Source organism: Aedes albopictus, chromosome 1 (genome assembly GCF_035046485.1).
Source record: "Aedes albopictus strain Foshan chromosome 1, AalbF5, whole genome shotgun sequence".
NCBI lineage: Eukaryota > Metazoa > Arthropoda > Insecta > Diptera > Culicidae > Aedes > Aedes albopictus.
The window spans coordinates 187,915,306-187,934,368 of record NC_085136.1 but is presented as its reverse complement, the minus strand read 5'-3'; the positions used below and the strand labels follow the sequence as shown (position 1 = coordinate 187,934,368).

At 37.0% G+C, this 19,063-nt stretch overlaps 1 protein-coding gene and 1 long non-coding RNA gene across 7 annotated transcripts in view; one reads left to right on the top strand and one right to left on the bottom strand.

Moving 5' to 3' along the window:
• The window catches only part of LOC109419224 (forkhead box protein O), a 223,204-nt gene that overhangs the window by 176,903 nt on the left and 27,238 nt on the right, over positions 1-19,063 (bottom strand). The window lies entirely within an intron of this gene.
• Positions 4,551-17,100, top strand: LOC134285388 (uncharacterized). The gene is made up of 2 exons (XR_009996336.1): positions 4,551-13,418; positions 13,623-17,100. It is a non-coding gene; the product is annotated as an uncharacterized LOC134285388 (long non-coding RNA).

Genomic DNA, 19,063 nt, shown 5'->3' with positions numbered 1-19,063 from the left:
TAAATTTTAGAAAACATTTAAAACTGTAAATACCTACTCCAGAAATTAATACAGTTCTCAAAATATTGATCTAATTCAGGGTCCTATTGCCAATCGACTATTCACATTTCTCAACCCAGTTTAGTTAAGAAAACTGCATTTCCGCCAGAACAACCACTGAAGGTTCAATTACACAGGGTCCCTTATTATGGAATTTGCATTTCTGGCAGAGCTTCTTCTTCTTCTTCTTTATGGCTCGACGTCCGCACTGGGACTTGGCCTGCCTCGCTTCAACTTAGTGTTCTTTGAGCACTTCCACAGTTATTAATTGAAGAACATTCTTTGCCTGCCATTGCATGAATTTGTATATTGTGAGGCAAGTACAATGATACTCTATGCCCAGGGAGTCGAGAAAATTTTCCCGACCGGAACGGGAATCGAACCCGCCGTCTCCGGATTGGCGATCCATAGCCTTAACCACTAGGCTAACTGGAGACCCCAACAGAGCTCAACACTTTTTATAATTCAATTTCGTGAGGCGTTGCTAAAATATCTCCTCAGAATTCTCTTCCAAATTGCAGATATTGGGCAAGATACTCTTAAAAGAAATCCTCTAGTAATACTGACTTTGCCAGTAACGTACTTAAGAAATATTTGAAAGATATCTGGGAGATCTCTACAAGTTCAGTTAAGATAAACCTGCAATTATTTCTAGATTTTTTTTTTATGAAATTGTCTGGAGAAGCATTCTATTGGGAATTATTGTGTCGTGCATTCCTTCAGGATTTTAAGGTAAAAACGAGCAGCGGGCAAAGAAAAAGAAGAACTTCAAGGCGAGAAAGTAGCAGCTAGCGAAAGAAGAATTTCCACAACATTATCTTCAAAAGTATTTTGGATATATATTTAACACTGGAATTCTACTTACAAATCATGCGGAGATTACTTCAGAAATGTCATAAGATCCACCAGAAATCTCAATGAGTTCCATCGTTTTTTAATAGACAACCCAATGAACTTTGTAGAAAATTCCAAAGCTGCGGTAAAAAATTCCCTTCAAAAGTTTTCCAAAATTTACTCTAAGGATTTATTATTCCCCCAAGAAAAGCATTAAATGTATGTAAGTTTCTTCACAATTCTTAACCTGCGAGACACTTAGTCCCACAATTTAAATCTTCATTAAAATTTGTTATCAACAGTCAAGTTTCAATAAAATAAACATGATTTCATGATGATGATTAACCTGGGCTTGTAAGGGGAATATCTGTAAATAAAAAGGAAATCGCGTTAAGTACTGTTCCTTTGAATTCCACTAAGAATTTGCATCCTTTGACAGATACGTATTTCGACCTCAACTGTAAGGTCGTCTTCAGTGTCTTGTACTTGACTCGACAAGTACAGTTGTCTTGAGTCGAGTCAAGTACAAGACACTGAAGACGACCTTACAGTTGAGGTCGAAATACGTATGTGTCAAAGGATGCAAATTCTTAGTGGAATTCAAAGGAACAGTACTTAACGCGATTTTCTTTTTATGATTTCATGAAAAATGGGAAGTTCATAGATCCAAACAAATCTTCAATGTGTCAACATATGTTCATTTTTGCAAGCTCTATTTCAGCACAATTTTTGTACTCTCCTTGTATCCTAGTCTGAATAGATACAATGCATAATCAATGAAAGATAGGTACACTATTCAAAAATAATAAAAAATTACTGTCAGATGACATCATGGTTTACTACGGATATCTCAAAGCATGATAAAGTCTATTTCTCTCTGTTTCTTTTTTTTTTCTTACTCTCGCATTCTTATTAGCTCTAAATCACGCTCTGTTCTATTACTCTTTCCTCCTTCAGAGATTGTTCATAAACTACGAAACGCTATTGAATGTGGCTTCAGGTGCATGTCGTATGCCTCGGAGTGTGGGTTCGAATGCCGCTCCAGTTGGGAGTGTTAAACCGAAAATTACCCACTGAGGGTTCTGTATGTTGTCCATTGTCTATTGTTAGTAATATTCACTTTGTGCGGCATTTGGCTGAAAATCGTGAATGCACATATTGAGTTATAAACTTGTCTGTCATAAGCGGCAAAATAACAAGTCACATAACAAAAAATTGTTCCTGAAAAATCAATTTAATAACATGTTTTGTTAGTGGCAATAACAACTTAATAACAGTTAATTTGGGAAATATTTCAATAACAAATTTTGATATTAAAGAGTTATTGATAACATTCCGAAAGCAAAATTAGGGTAAAAACTAACTTTTTTTACTCATTTTTGGGTAATGATTTTAAGTGTGTTATTCTATTTTTAGAAAATAATAGGTCACATAAAAAAAATTTCGATTTCATTATAAAACTTACAAACATGGGCGGGATTTGAACCTCCAATCCTGCTATCGTAAATTTTCAGTCGCCTTTACCAATGAGGCTATCACAACACTTGCAGTGAGGGACGATAGAAGCTTTACTGGTTCTACGTATTGCCAGTTTCCCCATTCCCCCATTTCATGTTTGCCAGTCGCAGGACAAAAATAGACAGAGATTTGAATGCAAGATCAAACAATGAACCTCTCTCTCTTACCAACAGCTCTATCGCGGTGCGCAGACATGCGCACTGAAACACTAATAACAGTGGTGGCATGGCCCGTCGTCGGCTATTTCCAAGGAGTAGGGGCATCTGGGGTAATACGCACTGTCGAGGCAAAACGCACCCCCTTTGTTTTTCAGGGATAATCGGTTTTAGAGCTTTAAAACCTTATCAGTCTAATAGAACATCTTAATAAATGAGCATCTGGAAAATTTTACATATCTGCGTTACGTAATTAGTGAGAAAAATGAATAAAATTGAAAAGCACGATTCTGATGTAATTTTCCCGATCGTTTGTCGAATGATTTGATGGTGAAAATCGACCAAACATCTAATGCTGTTGTGTTTATTCAGTTCATTGAGGGCAATGCTAAGCATAGGAAAAATAACTTAAACAGTAATCTACGTAAATTATATGTTTTAAACTATTTTATTTTTTGCTATTGATTGGGGCAATATGCACTCCATTGGTTGGGGCAAAACGCACCTATAGAAAACAAGCTGTAATCATATCTATGAGTGCTCTGTAAGTAATCGCAAACAAAATTGAGCTATTGTTTGTCTTAAAACCTTATAAAACATGCATTTTGTCTAAGAAGTAAAAAGATTTCTAAACTCGACGGTGCATCTTGCCTCAATGTTGTGGTGCGTCTTGCCCCTTTGTTTGAGTGCATCCTGCCCCATTGTTGTAGTGCATTTTACCCCGAGCAAGGGTGCATACTGCCCCGCATAAACATACGAAGCCGTAATGTTAGTCTTTACAAAAAACGTTATTTTCAAGAGCTGAACTGAATTAAGGCTGAAATTTTGTTTGGTTTCTCTTAGAATGAAAGTATATGCAATGAATGCATGCATTAAACCAATAAATTATTGCCCTTTTATATGCATTTGGACGCATCTTCCTTAAGTGGTGCGTATTACCCCAGAATCCCCTAAAGAGAACGATGAAAAAGTTCTAGGTAGTCGACTATTTATGATTGAGCTTCGTCATGGGGTGTATTTTGGCGGCGACAAAGATTCTTTCCGGACGGAGATGATTTTTATTTTATTTTTTGTTTTGTTCGCGTTGTGAGAACGGCGATTATACTACGTGAGCGAAGGTAAAAGGTAATTATATCATATGCCGATATGATTACTTCTGCAGATGCTGTTTAGTTTTATTCTGTTTAGGATTATTTTTAGTAATGAAAAAAGATATTTATGACATAATGTCAAACAATATATGATCGAATAATAATAGATCGAAAGGAAAAAGTTATAATAGACAAATGCAATCACCAATTGAGCAGAATTGTCTGTATAGTTGACATTTTTATTGATTAGAATTATTTAGTAGGTACCATATTTGCTATCTCCACTCTCACTAACATTCATTACTTCGTAATACATAGTCTGTTCGGTACTTTTTGACGTTATAATTAGAGGTTAGAATAGCAGTACTGTTAAAATGACATATAAATTCAACTAAGTTTACTCAATTTTGAGATAAAAAAAAACTCATTTGCAGATGTATCACTTTTTGAAACTAAAATTATACTTAACCTATAAGAATTGGGAATCGTAGAAAAGTGATAGGAATTTGGCACCGTAACGGGACTGGGATATTGAAAGAAGGAAATTAATACAAAGATAAACATATCAATACCTATGATGCTATATTTACCCAAAACTCAAATTATAGCAATGAATAAAATAAAAAATACGGAAGAGTCCGATGAAATTTCTAGATATTGCAATGCCTTTATTTTTTACTTCATAATATGAAACAGCAGACAATAAAATAAAGCAGGTAAACTATGTAATGGTTATATGTATCTGCGATAAATTTTCTCCGATTTTGACAATATTGATCTCATTTGATCCAGATTTATTTTTTCCATCAAAAACAAATCCGACTGAACCGATCTGGTCATCGTGAGTTAAGAAAAAAACTGAATTCAGTAACAAATTTTGAAAACGACGTATAATCAATAATGTAGCATTGATTATACGTCGTTTTCAAAATTTGTTACTGAATTGCCATACACGTGGAATTTTCCATAAACCAGCTGCAATTGGCTTCTTTAGTGGTGTTGAGATAATTCCATATTCACAATCTACATGCCAAACTGAGCCGAAATCCAAATTTTCATGAACTTTGGTACCCGAGAACCTATTTAAAAATCGATTTAAAGTTTGTATGGGAGCGATTTGTCGAATCACCCCTCGTCGCATTTCGTACTGGGCGGAGCTGTCAAGCAGTTGCCCAGCTGTCAAAAGGTGATTTCAAAAAATCTTTTTGTAATTGAATTTAGGTATCAAAATAAAGTTTTAAAAATCTGAAAAAAAATCATACTGACTTATAAAAAGGTGCTCTTTCGAATAAAATAAAAAAATCAATATATTATTCTTAATTTAAAAACCCATTTGGTGATTGGTACAAATTAAGTACCTTACCAAGAAAAAAATGTAAAATTTAAATTTATACGTTGAATATGTAGTCCGTCCAAAGTCTTACACCGTACATGAAACCGTTTTTAATTAAATTTTGTTTTAGATTTTATAGAGGCATTTTAAAATCTTCTCCTGTGTGATAGGGATAGGATTTTTCAAAACACCATCGTTCTTCTTCTGCTATGTTCTGCTATGTTCTCGTTTAGATGTATGCAGGGTACTGCGCCACTTGGGCAGTGGCTGGTATTTTGGGTACTTTTCAGCTACAACTCAGTCAATTTCAGAAATTTAGCAAAACCTCGCGCCGCCCAGCAGGGACTGTACACATTACAGCACCTCCATGTCACGTAATATATCACACCTCTTATCAAATGTGATACCGTAAGCGTACCATACTTTGCGCACCTAGGGCCTAACTTTGCGCACTTTTCAAAAAATCGTTAAACAGTTTTTCTGGTGCATTATGCAAACTTTTTCCCACGAAATACTAGTTAGTGATATGGGGTATGCACTTTGTCTCAGTTTGGATGTAATGATAAATGGAAGAGGAAGACAAATTGATGAGTGAATATGCAGTTGCTTTCCCTCAAATGCTGTAAATAACGTTGTAGAATGACGTAGGTTTTGTTTCAAAATTTGTTTTAGTTTAGATAGCAATACCATAAAGTATTTGTGCACTCTCAATTATACAATAATAACCAAACTTGTTCCACAACAGAATGTAATATTGAAATGTTATTTAAGGGCTGCATACCAATTGCTTGGTCATAACAAAATAAGATTGTCCAACAAAATATGTTATGGAAACGTAATGCCTTGATAATTCAATAATAACAAAACAAGATATAAAAACAGGTTTTGTGATTTCGTAGTTATTAATTTGATATTCCCCTCTGCTCGGGACAAACTGATATGTGGAAACTTTACGAAGCTGTCAATCACGAGTGTCGAAAAAAAACGCAGTCTTTAGCCAGATAGGCACAAATGAAAAATCACTGTCGAAATAAATATTGCACAAAAACTTGATGCAGTGATTCGACCAAAACAGCGATAAATTACGTTGACGATTGTTTATAGTATTCGGGGGGTAAAAAATTCGAAGACCCAAAGTGAATAATGACATTTTCTCCTTTTCATTCGTGTTTTGCTGAATTCATTGTCGGCTGAAATTTTCTCCTTTGTCGTTCAATTCTCTGTCATGAGTATTTTCTTCCACATCGTCAAACGTTCAATATTTATTAACATATTTACATTTAGACTTAATAAACGAATGAAGTTTTCAGTTATCCTAGTGGTTAAGGCTATGGATCGGTAATCCGGAGACGACGGGCTCGATGCCCGTTCCAGTCGTGAAAATTTTCTCGACTCCCTGGGCATAGTGTATCAACGTGCTTGAGGTAAAGATGCCACAGTGGTTCCATTTGTTCAGGGAAGCGGTCATAAATCATTTTCTTCGGTTTTTGAAGGTCAGAATCATTTTTAATAACCAGAAATGGCTTGTTATGACTAAAAAAAGGATATTCCAGTACGTTTTCATGAACGCCACTTGAAAAATATTAACATTGGACATTTTTTTTTCAATGATAATGAATTAAAAAAGCTTTATTTTGAACAAAAATCAGTAATCCAATAGTTATGAAGAGTGGGTCGAATTATATTAGTTTCTGCTAAGTATAACAAACTTAAACATGTACCACACGACAGTATCATAACAGATTTTTGTGAATATTACCAATATGTATTAGTATCTTATTGTGATTTAGTTAGTAGGTTTTTTTTATCTAGCCATAGGCTAGTTCATCTCGGGACCCTCGGTTTACTTCCCTTCCGAAGGAAGAACTCACATTTTGCGAGTTTGTCGGGAGTGGGATTCGATCCCAGGTCCTCGGCGTGATAGTCAAGTGTTCTAACCATCACACCACTGCCGTAATTCTGCAAAGTGACGCAAGCGACATTGCTAGTTTTGGACCAGGTTTTGGTTATTATGCATAAATCTCTTGCTTATCCTCTAAGTTTCTTTCCATAGATGATAGATTACGACTAGATCTTGCATTCTAATACAGCAAGCATACCACAGTGTTATTTTTACATCAGATATTATATATAATATACCAAAAAATATCGACATTTTGAATGGCGCTTACGTCACTTTGCAGAATTACGGCAGACCAGGTCCGCTCCACATTAGTAGGTTTTATTTGTGCTATAATAACCCATTAGGGGGATTCACTAAACAACGAAAACTAATTTAACTGATTAAACGTCGCGATCACCAAGGCAATATTTGATTATTTCATTCGCAAAATCATGAAACATTTCAAATAAGCAGAAAATCATGGCTTACGCAGCAATTTATTTTGTTTAGTGAGTACCCCTATTATATATAAAACAGAAATAAGGTAGTTTTCATTGTTATGCAGAAAAATCATCACAAATTGAATTAGTATCAAACAACCAATAGTAATAATTTTGAAACAATAGAACAATAGCGCAATTACAGAAACAATTACTACTTAAATTGCAAAATTTTAAATAAATATACGGGATTATTTCACAATACGTACGTAAATGGAAATTTCAAAACCTTAAATTTAATGCTTTATACAGTTACATGTCATACGATTCATGAGCCTGCGTTTAAAAAAAAAAGTATATCCAGTCGCTTTTGTTTCTAGTAATTGCATTGGAAATGCTATCCAGTAATAAAGCACGTGGAATTTTAATCAAAGATAGAAATAAAAGAAATGCATATATATAAATATCGCTCCACCACATTGCGATATGTATAATCGACAGAGTGCCTGCAATAGTATCAAAAACATCAATTTGAATAGTATGATTTAAAATAAATAAATTGATCAAATATTTAGATTTGGGTAGGGAATAAGAAGAATTATGTCCAGTAAATATCACTCAAAGAACGTATATGCTCCTTCTTCCTGCACTACAGTTTTAGGTACTGGATGGATTTTGAGGAAATTTTGTCAATGTTAACAGTAAATGCAAAGTTTCTTATCAAATTTGGCAAACACAAAGGTAGAGTTTGACGAGGTCAAATGAGAATGGATGTTAAGCAATTACTCATACCTCAAGGCATACCTCCACATTTGTATTTTTTTTTCATAATTAAAAAAAAGCATTTATAAAGTTTGATTTCAAACAAAATATCCCTCAATTTATGTAAAAAACATTGAAATATATCCTGTAAAATTTTCAGTAATTTTGGTATGAATTTCAGTTACAGAATGACTAGTACATATATATAATCTTGTGGTTATTATAATACATATTTTTATGAAAATAACGGGTAACTTCCAATACATCCTGCAAACGTGTATGCAGATATTTACAGCTGCAACCTTCGCAGATTGATTCTACTACACAAATCTGATCATTTGATAGCTAATGATTGATTAAAAGTGGTTAAGAACATGTTTGAAATGTTACATGAATTTTTATTATGCATATATTCTATGGGTAAAATTATGTGGCTATTACTCATATCCCCATTGGTCCAAAAACATCCAATTCCATTTCTTGGTACTTTGAAATTGACAGATAAACATCTATTCTGATTCTCTGCGTTAAAAACCATTTGAAAATCCACTTGGTTTGTTATACGAAAGCGCGGTGTAAAACTCAGAAGTAATGTAATATTCGGACAAATTTTGAGAATGTCAAATTGCATGACAGTACCCACGCGCCACTCACTCACGCAAAATATGCAACAGAAACTTATCTAAAAATGACTTTTCTGCATTCTTTGGAACATCATTGATTTGTAAAAATTATACAAACTCATTAATTGAAAAATCAATTTTTCGATTTTTGGCCTATGACGGTACCACTATGCACTCTTAAGAAAACTTTAGCTTAAGAAACTCTTATTCAGCTAGTTCTGTTTCTTGAGTAAAAATACTCAAAAGGCCAATCACGTGTATTTCGTATGGGAGTGGCCAAATTAGAAGCACCCTTGTCAAAATAGACTAATGGAAGCTAATTTTTAAGGGATTTTTTTTGCATTTTTTGTATCTAATTCTATGGTTTTCACATCTTTAATAATCATATTATAGGGTGCAGAAGAATAATAGGGGTACTCACTAAACAGATTTAATTGCTGCGTTAGCCATGATTTTCTGCTTATTTGAAATTTTTAATGATTTTGCGAATGATTTAACCAAAGATTGCCTTGGTGATGGCGGCGTTTAATCAGTTTAATCAGTTTACGCTGTTAGGTGAATCCCTCTAATATTGAAGATGTTAATACTGAAGCCATTTTAGGGGCTTCATATCTTACGGGGATAAAAAAAAACGAACGGTTTTCATTGCATAATCTAGAAGTATACTAGCTAAACAAAATACATTCAAAATTCCATAAAGATGGGAGTACTAGACCCAAAATAACCAAGGCAATTGTAGCGCGCTCCTCCCCTCCTTAGGGATAAGGCGAAATTTTGAACGCTGTTATCTCGAAATGATGTTTTTAAAAAGTGCCGTTATGGTGATCACGATATCTTAAAACTATGGTTGACCGATTTGAAAATTTTGTTTTGTTCGTATTTCAAATCTCGAAGTAGATCAAAACTGTTCTATTTTTGGCTAATATTTGGGACTATTCTTTATATATGAGAATGTTTTTTTTTGTGTCTGTGAAAGCATATTTACATTAAAAAAAAAACATTGAAAAATTGATGTTTTGGTCATCTTCCAGATGTCATTGTTTCTCTAGTTTAAAATCACAACAACTAGCATATTTTAAATTTTACTTCATTCATTCTGTTATAGTAAAAGAATTTAGGGTAGAAGAAACCCTTCAATTATTTCCCTTAAAGAGAAGAAAATAAAATTTTCTATGAAAAAAAAATAATAAAACAAAAATATTTTAACAATAATCAGAAAATCTCAAAATGTTTCTGATTTGAAAATTTGGTAACCCAAATAGTCTCACAGTAAAAATATAATAGCGTAAGGATGTTCAAAAATAAAAATTAGGAATATCAAAAACCGAAATTTATAAAATCGCGAATTAAAAAGAATCACCTTCCAAAAACATGTTTCATTCAACCGAACAAAATATGATAATTAGATCAAAATCTAAAATGTATGTATTAGAGGGTTAAGGTGGAAATAATGGAAACAATTGTTTCAGCATGGTTCTAATTCTGGTTATGGAGAAAGTAGACAGAAAGATATTACGCGTTTCGCTGTATACTACATGGTGCGTACAAAAAGACGAGATAGGAACCCAGGAACGTCAGTTTATGAATTATCAGCGGTAGCCATAAGACGTCCAATCCCGTCCAAGACTTACAAGCTATATGCTATAGGGCAGTGGTCATCAAAGTGCGGCCCGCGGGCCGCACGTGATGACGAGTTCTCTATGTTGCCGTAGAATTTCGTGCAATGTTTCTTAAGGAAGTTGCTCTACTCCCAAAATAATCTAGAATAACGTGCTCATCGTTTCACAAAAGGATCCAGGAGGTGCATTGCCAGCAGTTGAAAAAATAGGCCTGAAGATCACTGCTATAGGGTAATAGTACCCTTATTAAGCATGTGGCTCCCATTTTCATCCTACGAAAAACATAGAATTTAAAGCGTGGTTTGTTTTGTTGCTTATTTTTATTTTTTTTTTGTTTGAAGTGAGCACGCATGAAAACAAAAAGAACGGAATCAATCGGTGCCGTAAGCGCTTGTTATCTAATAGGTTGAATATGAGAGTGTGAGATTACTGATGGTACTTTTATTGCATTCGTAAAAAAATGATGTTTTCACCAAAACAATTTGCAATTTGTAATTTGATCAGTGAATTATGTAAACCTGAGTGTGTAGCAATTCACGGTTGATAAAAGTGCGTCAACTTTAATACATAGGTTATCGATACTAGTTTCGCATGAAAAAATGATGTACAAAGAACCAATATTTGTCGTCATTTGGCGTATGCCCCAGCGGATGGTTTTTGTTCTTTATTTTAAGCTATTTCTACGGGTCGAACGTGGCCTTGCCCGTAGAAGCACGGCCACTGTGAACGAAAACCTTCAAAAAATATGATGTGAGCTGAGTGGTGCAAAAATTTACTGAACCATATGCCGCCTGACGAGGAGACTTTATTAAATTTGAGCGAGGGTAATGTCATTTATATTTATATGCCACACAGTATCCACACGGTGTGTATAATCGAACCGCTCCAATCCAATTTCTGACTAAATAAGTGAGTGTGCGACGGACCAGGCAGGAGACGGCCAATCTTTTTTTTTTTTTTTCAGGTGGTTCAGGAACGGTGAAGAATGGACGAAGCGAAGGCGAACGTGCCGAGAAGTGGCAAAAAAATGCGACGGACGAACCCTGCTGCTGCTGCTGCCTGATTGGCAACCGGCTAATAAATATGCAGGTACCTGCCATAGCAATGGGCGGGAACCGGTAGTGAAGTGAGTTAATCTGATTGTAAAACTGTGTCAATTTTTATAATCCCTTCAAGTAATAGCCAGCCGGAGCGCACAAAATTTTGCAGGGTGTATAATTAAGAACCGGATTGTGTTACTCCTCTGCAGAAGTCTGTATATCATATGTTTGTCTTGGGGCAGGGCTGCTATAAACAACTCATAAATATACTGGCCAACAGTGGAAAGGTTACCCAGAAAAATAAATCAGGAAAGTGTAAAAATTTGCACAATATAATGCAACCCGCCCTAATTTCAATATTGCGCGGTGATCTTCTGATCGGTGTTGTGCTGAACGATTTGAGAGTTTCATCAATACTCTCCGGGCAAGTTACGTTCATTTCTAGTGGCCCAAAATCCCGTAACTACTGTGGTCAACTTTGAATGCAACAGGTTCCAAAAATCAATTGCGAAGAGAACAAAACCGTTGACAATAGGTAAGTTCTCCTATGTCAATTTCGTCAGTTAGGGTATGTGTACCATCAGTAATCTCACGCTCCCATATTCATCCTATTCGAAAACAAGCGATTACGGCACCAATTGATTCCATTATTTCTGTTTTCATGGGTGCTCACTTCTAACAAAAAAATCATAAATAAACAGCGCTTCAATCCTTTGTTTTTCCTTTGGTCCGTGTGTGCCAAGCTTATGTGACTTATATTAGTACGTAAAAAACAGAGATAACCCAAGTAACAATCAATATGCCTTGAAGGTTTATTCATGTTTTATCTTGGTTTTATACGAGTATGTGAAAAAGCTATTAGTTTGATGTGGCAATTTTGCAGTTTGCACCTTTGGCATTCCATAAAACTATCATATAACTTCTGCTATAAACATCTTCAATTAAAGACATGCAAGTAGTCATGAATTAGTTTTATCACATATTATAACATACCATTTTTAAAAGAAACTTGGATTTGCACTTGCGAAGAGATTTTTTTGTATACAAATATACAAGACAGTGAGGCAATGCTTAAAAACAAAAAAAAAATCGTGGTCGTAACATAGACCATGAAATGTTGTGATAAAACCGTTAGTTCTATCATGAGCTCAGCTATGACCACCTCAGGAGGCTAAGCCCTATTGGAGAAATCATCAGGAAAACCGAGTTTTATCAGAAAAATATGTCGCCTAGCCGGGATAATTTATGTAAAATACAGAATTTACTTAATTTTATGATTTCACGTACAGCTTATGATCAAACTTAACGATTCAACACGTTTCCGTCGTTTTATTTTCAGAAAAATCACATTATGTCTTCGAAACTCCGCTATGTTTAAAAAACATTTTTGCACCAAATTCCACCGAGTTAATTAAATACATTTAACATCCCATAATGCACAGTTTGTGTGACGCACTTATTTTTTGTCATTATCACAGTCACATTCACCACAAATTTCCCGGTGCATGTCTCCTAACTCGTATTAAATAGGAAAACAAATCTGAATTCCAGATCGGCATCTTTCCAATTGATGGCTGGATTAACAACCTGACGATCGAACATTGATAGTGAAAAAAAAAGCAAAACAAATATTTGACAAGTCAGAAGATGGTTTTACGGGGATACGATAAAACTATGATACAACCCGAAATCCTAAGCCGGTTTGTATACTAAGTCTTGTAGATCATAATAAGACTGGGCGAATTGGCCAGAACGTGAACCATAGGAGGCATATAAGAACTCGAGAGAACTTTCAAGTCGCCATCAATGGTTTTATGGTTAGGGTTTTTGAATCGCTAAAAAAAACTTTGATAAAATCAAAATTGTCACTTGGGAAGTTCTTCTCAATCACCAGAATCCCAATAATCTTTCGCTCTGATTGTACAATTGATTGAATATCGGATAAACTATAAAAATAAACTTTGTTCCGACTTTTCGAACCCTCTTCGAATTAGTGTAATTAGTTTTGTACCTTTTAATTCCACCCTGTTATGCTTATCCTTTGGCAGAAACGAGTATTTCGACTACAAATTGTAATAACAGGTAAATGCGATTTTTTTAGAATTTTTCCGGCTACGCAGTCTTTAATAAGCTAACGACGTTTGTTGTTATCCCAACGATTCGACGCTTGGTGGGCGTCTTCCTCAGGGCGCCGAAACGATGGGATAACAACAAACGTCGTTAGCTTATTAAAGACGGCATAGCCGGAAAAATTCTAAATTAACCCTACAGTCGTTCAATTACCAGGTAAATGCGATTTTCAATTAAAATAACTATGTAGTATGTACACAAATTAGGAAGAAATCCACTGCTCAGGTGAAATTTAAACTTACGATCTTTATACGCTAGACAAATGCTTTCCCATTTAAGCTACCGAGCCATTTCAGTTGCTATAAGGCGCTCAACACAGTCGTTTGGGAAACGAAACCTGTACAATATTCATACAGTTTCAACAATAAGCAAATCGCGCTTACTCTTCGTACATATGACATGGCACACTAATTACGTAACGTTGAAATCAGAAGCAGAAATCCTTAAAGACATACTGGGAAAAACTAATATCGAGAGGAATTTCTAAAAGAAACCTGGAAAAATCAATCAAGAAATCCTTCCATTCAGGATTGAATGAAGATCCTGGGTTAGTTATAAGTGATTTGTGGTTACATCCTAAGTAAAAGAATCCTTGATATAATCTTAGGAGTAATCCGTAAAAAAAAACCGATGTTAGGAAGGAAATCTATGAATAAATCCCGGAGAAATCTCGGAATAAATCAAGGCAGAAATCCCTGATTGAATCCTTTACGAAAACCCACAAGAATATACCAAAAAAATCACGTGAAGAATCCTTAAAGAATCCCGAGTGAGATTATGAAATGAATCGCGGAAGCAATCTCTGATGGAATCACTCCAAAAAATCCAGAAGGAATCCACAAAGGAAAGTAAATGGGGAGTACCGGAAAGAATGCAGGAGAGAGTCCCTGGAGAAATCCCTAAAATAAGGATTTTCAGATCGTGCATCTCGAAGCCCTGCCAAGTGCACCGTAAAACATTAGATTACTTTGCCTTTAATTTTTTTTAACTTGTTTAGCTTTCAACCAACAGAATTTTTTATATGAAACATACTTAAACACATAAATTGAATACAACGTAACTTAAACGAATATTATTGTTTCTAAACAATCGAATACAGAAACAAGTTTTTTTTTAAACACAAAGCATATCTAAGGGGCCGTTCATAAACCGCATAGACTTTTAGGGAGGAGGGGGGGGGGGTCTGACCAAAGTCTACGCTTCATACAAATTTTGAAATTTTTGTATGGACAAAAGTCTACGAGGGGGGGGGGTGGTCTGAGATGGGCAAATTTTGGTCTACGTGGTTTATGAACAGCCCCAAGAATATACTCGTGGAATACTTCTGGCTACTAATTTACAGTGGAACAATCTTTGCTCTATCAAAAGGAATCAAAAGGAAAATCTGAAATAGACCTCACCTGCAGTAAATTAGCGAACGCTGAGGAATGATTCCATTAAGGATTTGACTATAAAAGTAGAACAATATTCAAAGGATTTATTCGATTTCTCATCAAAGCGCTTACAAGGAATTTAAAATGCAACGTCAGGAAATTTTCTGAAAAACTGCTAAAAAGAATGTTTTAGTATATTCAACGATCTAAAAAAATATTTTCTATGGTTTTCCAATGAATTCACCAAAGTTTTTAAAATATATTTGTACATGTTTTAGTTAGAAATCATTCTAGGAACCCTAAGAGGAATTCATCACTAATCTTCTCTGCACAGAGCTCTATAAACAATGCACTAAGGAGTTTGTTTGGAGCTTTTCAAAAATATAATTATAAATTCAGTAATCAACTTGAGGAAATATGGAGCACATGTTACTATGTGTTGCAAGGAAAATTATCGCGTAAAGTAATGCGCAAACGGTTATTGATATGAGTGGTTGCTCCTAATAATTTCGATATCTTCTGCGCGGTTATTTCCTGAGTCAATTTCCGCATTTATAATAGCAGACACGAACATGATATGATGTACTGGCAACATCTATGAGCCATGTAAAGATCAATACGTCAATAAGTTTCCAAAAGGATGCCAAAACAGGAACTTACCATAAATTTGCCCAGAATTCTCAAATTAGTTTGCAAATCTTCTTTGAAATTCCGAAGAATGACACCAACATACGAGTTTTGCAGATTGACATGCAGTAATAATATAATAAAAAAAAAATTAAATCGGGGCGGAAAAGATAAAAGTAATGAGTAAATGAATCTGAAAAAATGTTGACTAATAAGTTGAATCTTTTGGTATGTCTGAGTTCGTGCAAGCGATGTATAATCGCTGAAGGCTGCATATCTATATGATGAAGTATTAATAATGATAATAATAATATTGAAGTAGTGCACCACGCAGCAATTTATTACCAAAAAGTGCACCGCAAGGTAAACGATCTGAAAACCCCTGCCCTGGAATCCCTGGAAAATTAACGAAAAAATCAAAGGATTTTTTTTACAATTTTGGGAGAAAACCCTAAAGAAAAACTGTAAAAAAAACAATGAAAGGATCCTGGGAAATATTTCTGAAAAAATATTCTTGCATGAAGCCCGAAAAAAATTCTGAAAAAATCCCGGAAGAAAACCCTTGAAGAATCCTGATGGAAACTCGGGACAATCGGCGATAGAACCATACAGGAATCCCGGGAGAATGTCAGAAAGTATTTCTGAGAGAATCCCCGAAAAATCTTTAAAGAAATCCCTGGAAGAATCAATGAAAGAATCCCTGGATGAATTTCTAACGGAATTTCACAAAGAAAATCATGTAGAAAATGCCGGGAAAGAGCAATGAAGGATTCCCGGAAGAAACAGGGGACATGCTGAAAGAATACTAAGAAAATGCTGGAAGAAATTCTTGCAAAAACCCCGCGGGCAATCAATGCACAAATCCATGTAAGAACTCTGAAAAAATGCTTGACGGAAACAAAGAATGTATTTTTCAAGAAATTCTGTGAACCCTTCAACGCTCATGGTATCAGTAAAGCACCATAACTTTTTGGCGAATCTGATCTAAACCAGTTTACTTTAATATTGTGAAAGAGTTATTGGAAAGAGGTGACAAGCTTATTAGAGTACATTATCGACTTATTGTTTCAAAAGTGAAACTATTGATAAACGGTCAATACCTATTAATTTACAATCAAACGCTTTTTTACCGATTTTGATAAATTAAAGCGAGTTCTAACAAATTTTGTTCAAGCACTTTTTATTCATAGCGTTTAGTAGTATTCAAAGCTTTGAGAAAAGTCGTGGGAGGTAGGGGATTAATAAACAAATTAAGAAATTCGTGGCAAATCCCGGAAGTAATCTCATGAAAAATCTTTGAAAAATCTCGAGGGGATTTCCCTTTGGAATACCGGGATTAACTTCTGAAAGCATCACGGAAGAAAACCAGGAGAAATCCTTTGGAAAATATTTGAAACGATGCGATCGTTGGAAGAATTCAGAATGGAATTTTGGAAGGAATCTTAATGGGGGTGGAAGCTCAGGTAAAATATTATCTCCTGGGCGCCCATTAAAAACACCACCCCCGGCGAAGACTGGCGCTCGAGCCTAGCTATTTAGCACTGTAGTTGGAGGAAATGCCAATGCAGAACCCGTAGCTTCCGGGAAGGTAAGCCCAGCTCCCTGGGTTAGTGGGTTGGTGTCAGGCCCTGCGAGCCAGCCGTAAAAAAGACTAGCACCGGAAAATCAACAAGAGAAGAATGCGAACCGATACCAATGGCGACGACCACAGCGACGAAAAGGGACTTGCGATTGGAAGCTCGGTACGTGGAACTGCAGATCTCTCAACTTCATCGGGAGCACCCGCATACTCGCCGATATACTGAAGGACCGCGGGTTCGGAATCGTAGCGCTGCAGGAGGTGTGTTGGACAGGATCTATGGTGCGAACGTTTAGAGGTAATCATACCATCTACCAGAGTTGCGGCAACACACGTGAGCTGGGAACAGCTTTTATAGTGATGGGCGACATGCAGAGGCGCGTGATCGGTTGGTGGCCGATCGACGAAAGAATGTGCAGCTTGAGGATCAAGGGCCGATTCTTCAACATTAGCATAATAAACGTGCACAGCCCTCACTCCGGAAGCACTGATGATGACAAAGACGCATTTTACGCGCAGCTCGAACGCGAGTACGACCGCTGCCCAAACCACGACGTCAAGATCATCATAGGGGATCTAAACGCTCAGGTAGGCCAGGAGGAGGAATTCAGACCGACGATTGGAAAGTTCAGCGCCCACCAGCTGACGAACGAAAATGGCCTACGCCTCATCGATTTCGCCGCCTCCAAGAACATGGCCATTCGTAGCACCTTCTTCCAGCACAGCCTCCCGTATCGTTACACCTAGAGATCACCACAACAAACGGAATCGCAAATCGACCACGTTCTGATTGATGGACGGCACTTCTCCGACATTATCGACGTCAGGACCTATCGTGGCGCTAATATCGACTCCGATCACTACCTGGTGATGGTTAAACTGCGCCCAAAACTCTCCGTTATTAACAACGTACATTACCGGCGGCCGCCCCGGTACGATCTAGAGCGACTGAAGCAACCGAATGTCGCCACCGCATACGCGCAGAATCTCGAGGCAGCGTTGCCGGACGAGGGTGTGCTCGATGTGGCCTCTCTAGAGGACTGCTGGAGTACAATCAAAGCAGCCATCAACAACGCAGCTGAGAGCACTATCGGGTACGTAGAACGGAGTCGACGAAACGATTGGTTCGACGAGGAGTGCAGAGCGGTTCTGGAGGAGAAGGATGCAGCGCGGGCGGTAATGCTGCAGCATGGAACCCGACAGAATGTGGAGCGATACAGACAGAAGCGGAAGCAGCAGACCCGTCTCTTCCGGGAGAAAAAGCGCCGCCTGGAAGAAGCGGAGTGCGAGGAAATGGAACTGCTGTGCCGTTCACAGGAAACACACAAGTTCTACTAGAAGCTCAACGCATCCCGCAAAGGCTACGTGCCGCAAGCCGAAATCTGCAGGGATAAGGACGGGAGCCTCCTGACGGACAAACGTGAGGTGATCGAAAGGTGGAAGCAGCACTTCGACGAGCACCTGAATGGCGAAGAGAATGTAGGCACGGAGGACCAAGGCAGCGGAGGAAATGACTATGTTGGTGCAGCAGAGGACGGGAACGAACCAACTCCCACGCTGAGGGATGTTAAGGATGCCATCCACCAGCTCAAAAACAACAAAGCGGCTGGTAAGGACGGTATCGCATCAAGATGGGCTCGGAAAAGTTGGCCACCTGCCTGCACCAGTTAGTAGTCAAGATCTGGGAAACCGAACAGCTACCGGAGGAGTGGAAGGAAGGGATAATCTGTCCCATCCACAAGAAAGGCGACAAGTTAATGTGTGAGAACTTTCGAACGATCACCATTTTGAATGCCGCCTACAAAGTGCTATCCCAGATCATCTTCCGTCGTCTTTCACCTAAAGTAAATGAGTTCGTGGGAAGTTATCAAGCCGGTTTCATCGACGGCCGGTCGACAACGGACCAGATCTTCACCGTACGGCAAATCCTCCAGAAATGCCGTGAATACCAGGTCCCAACGCATCACCTGTTCATCGACTTCAAAGCGGCATACGACAGTATCGACCGCACAGAGCTA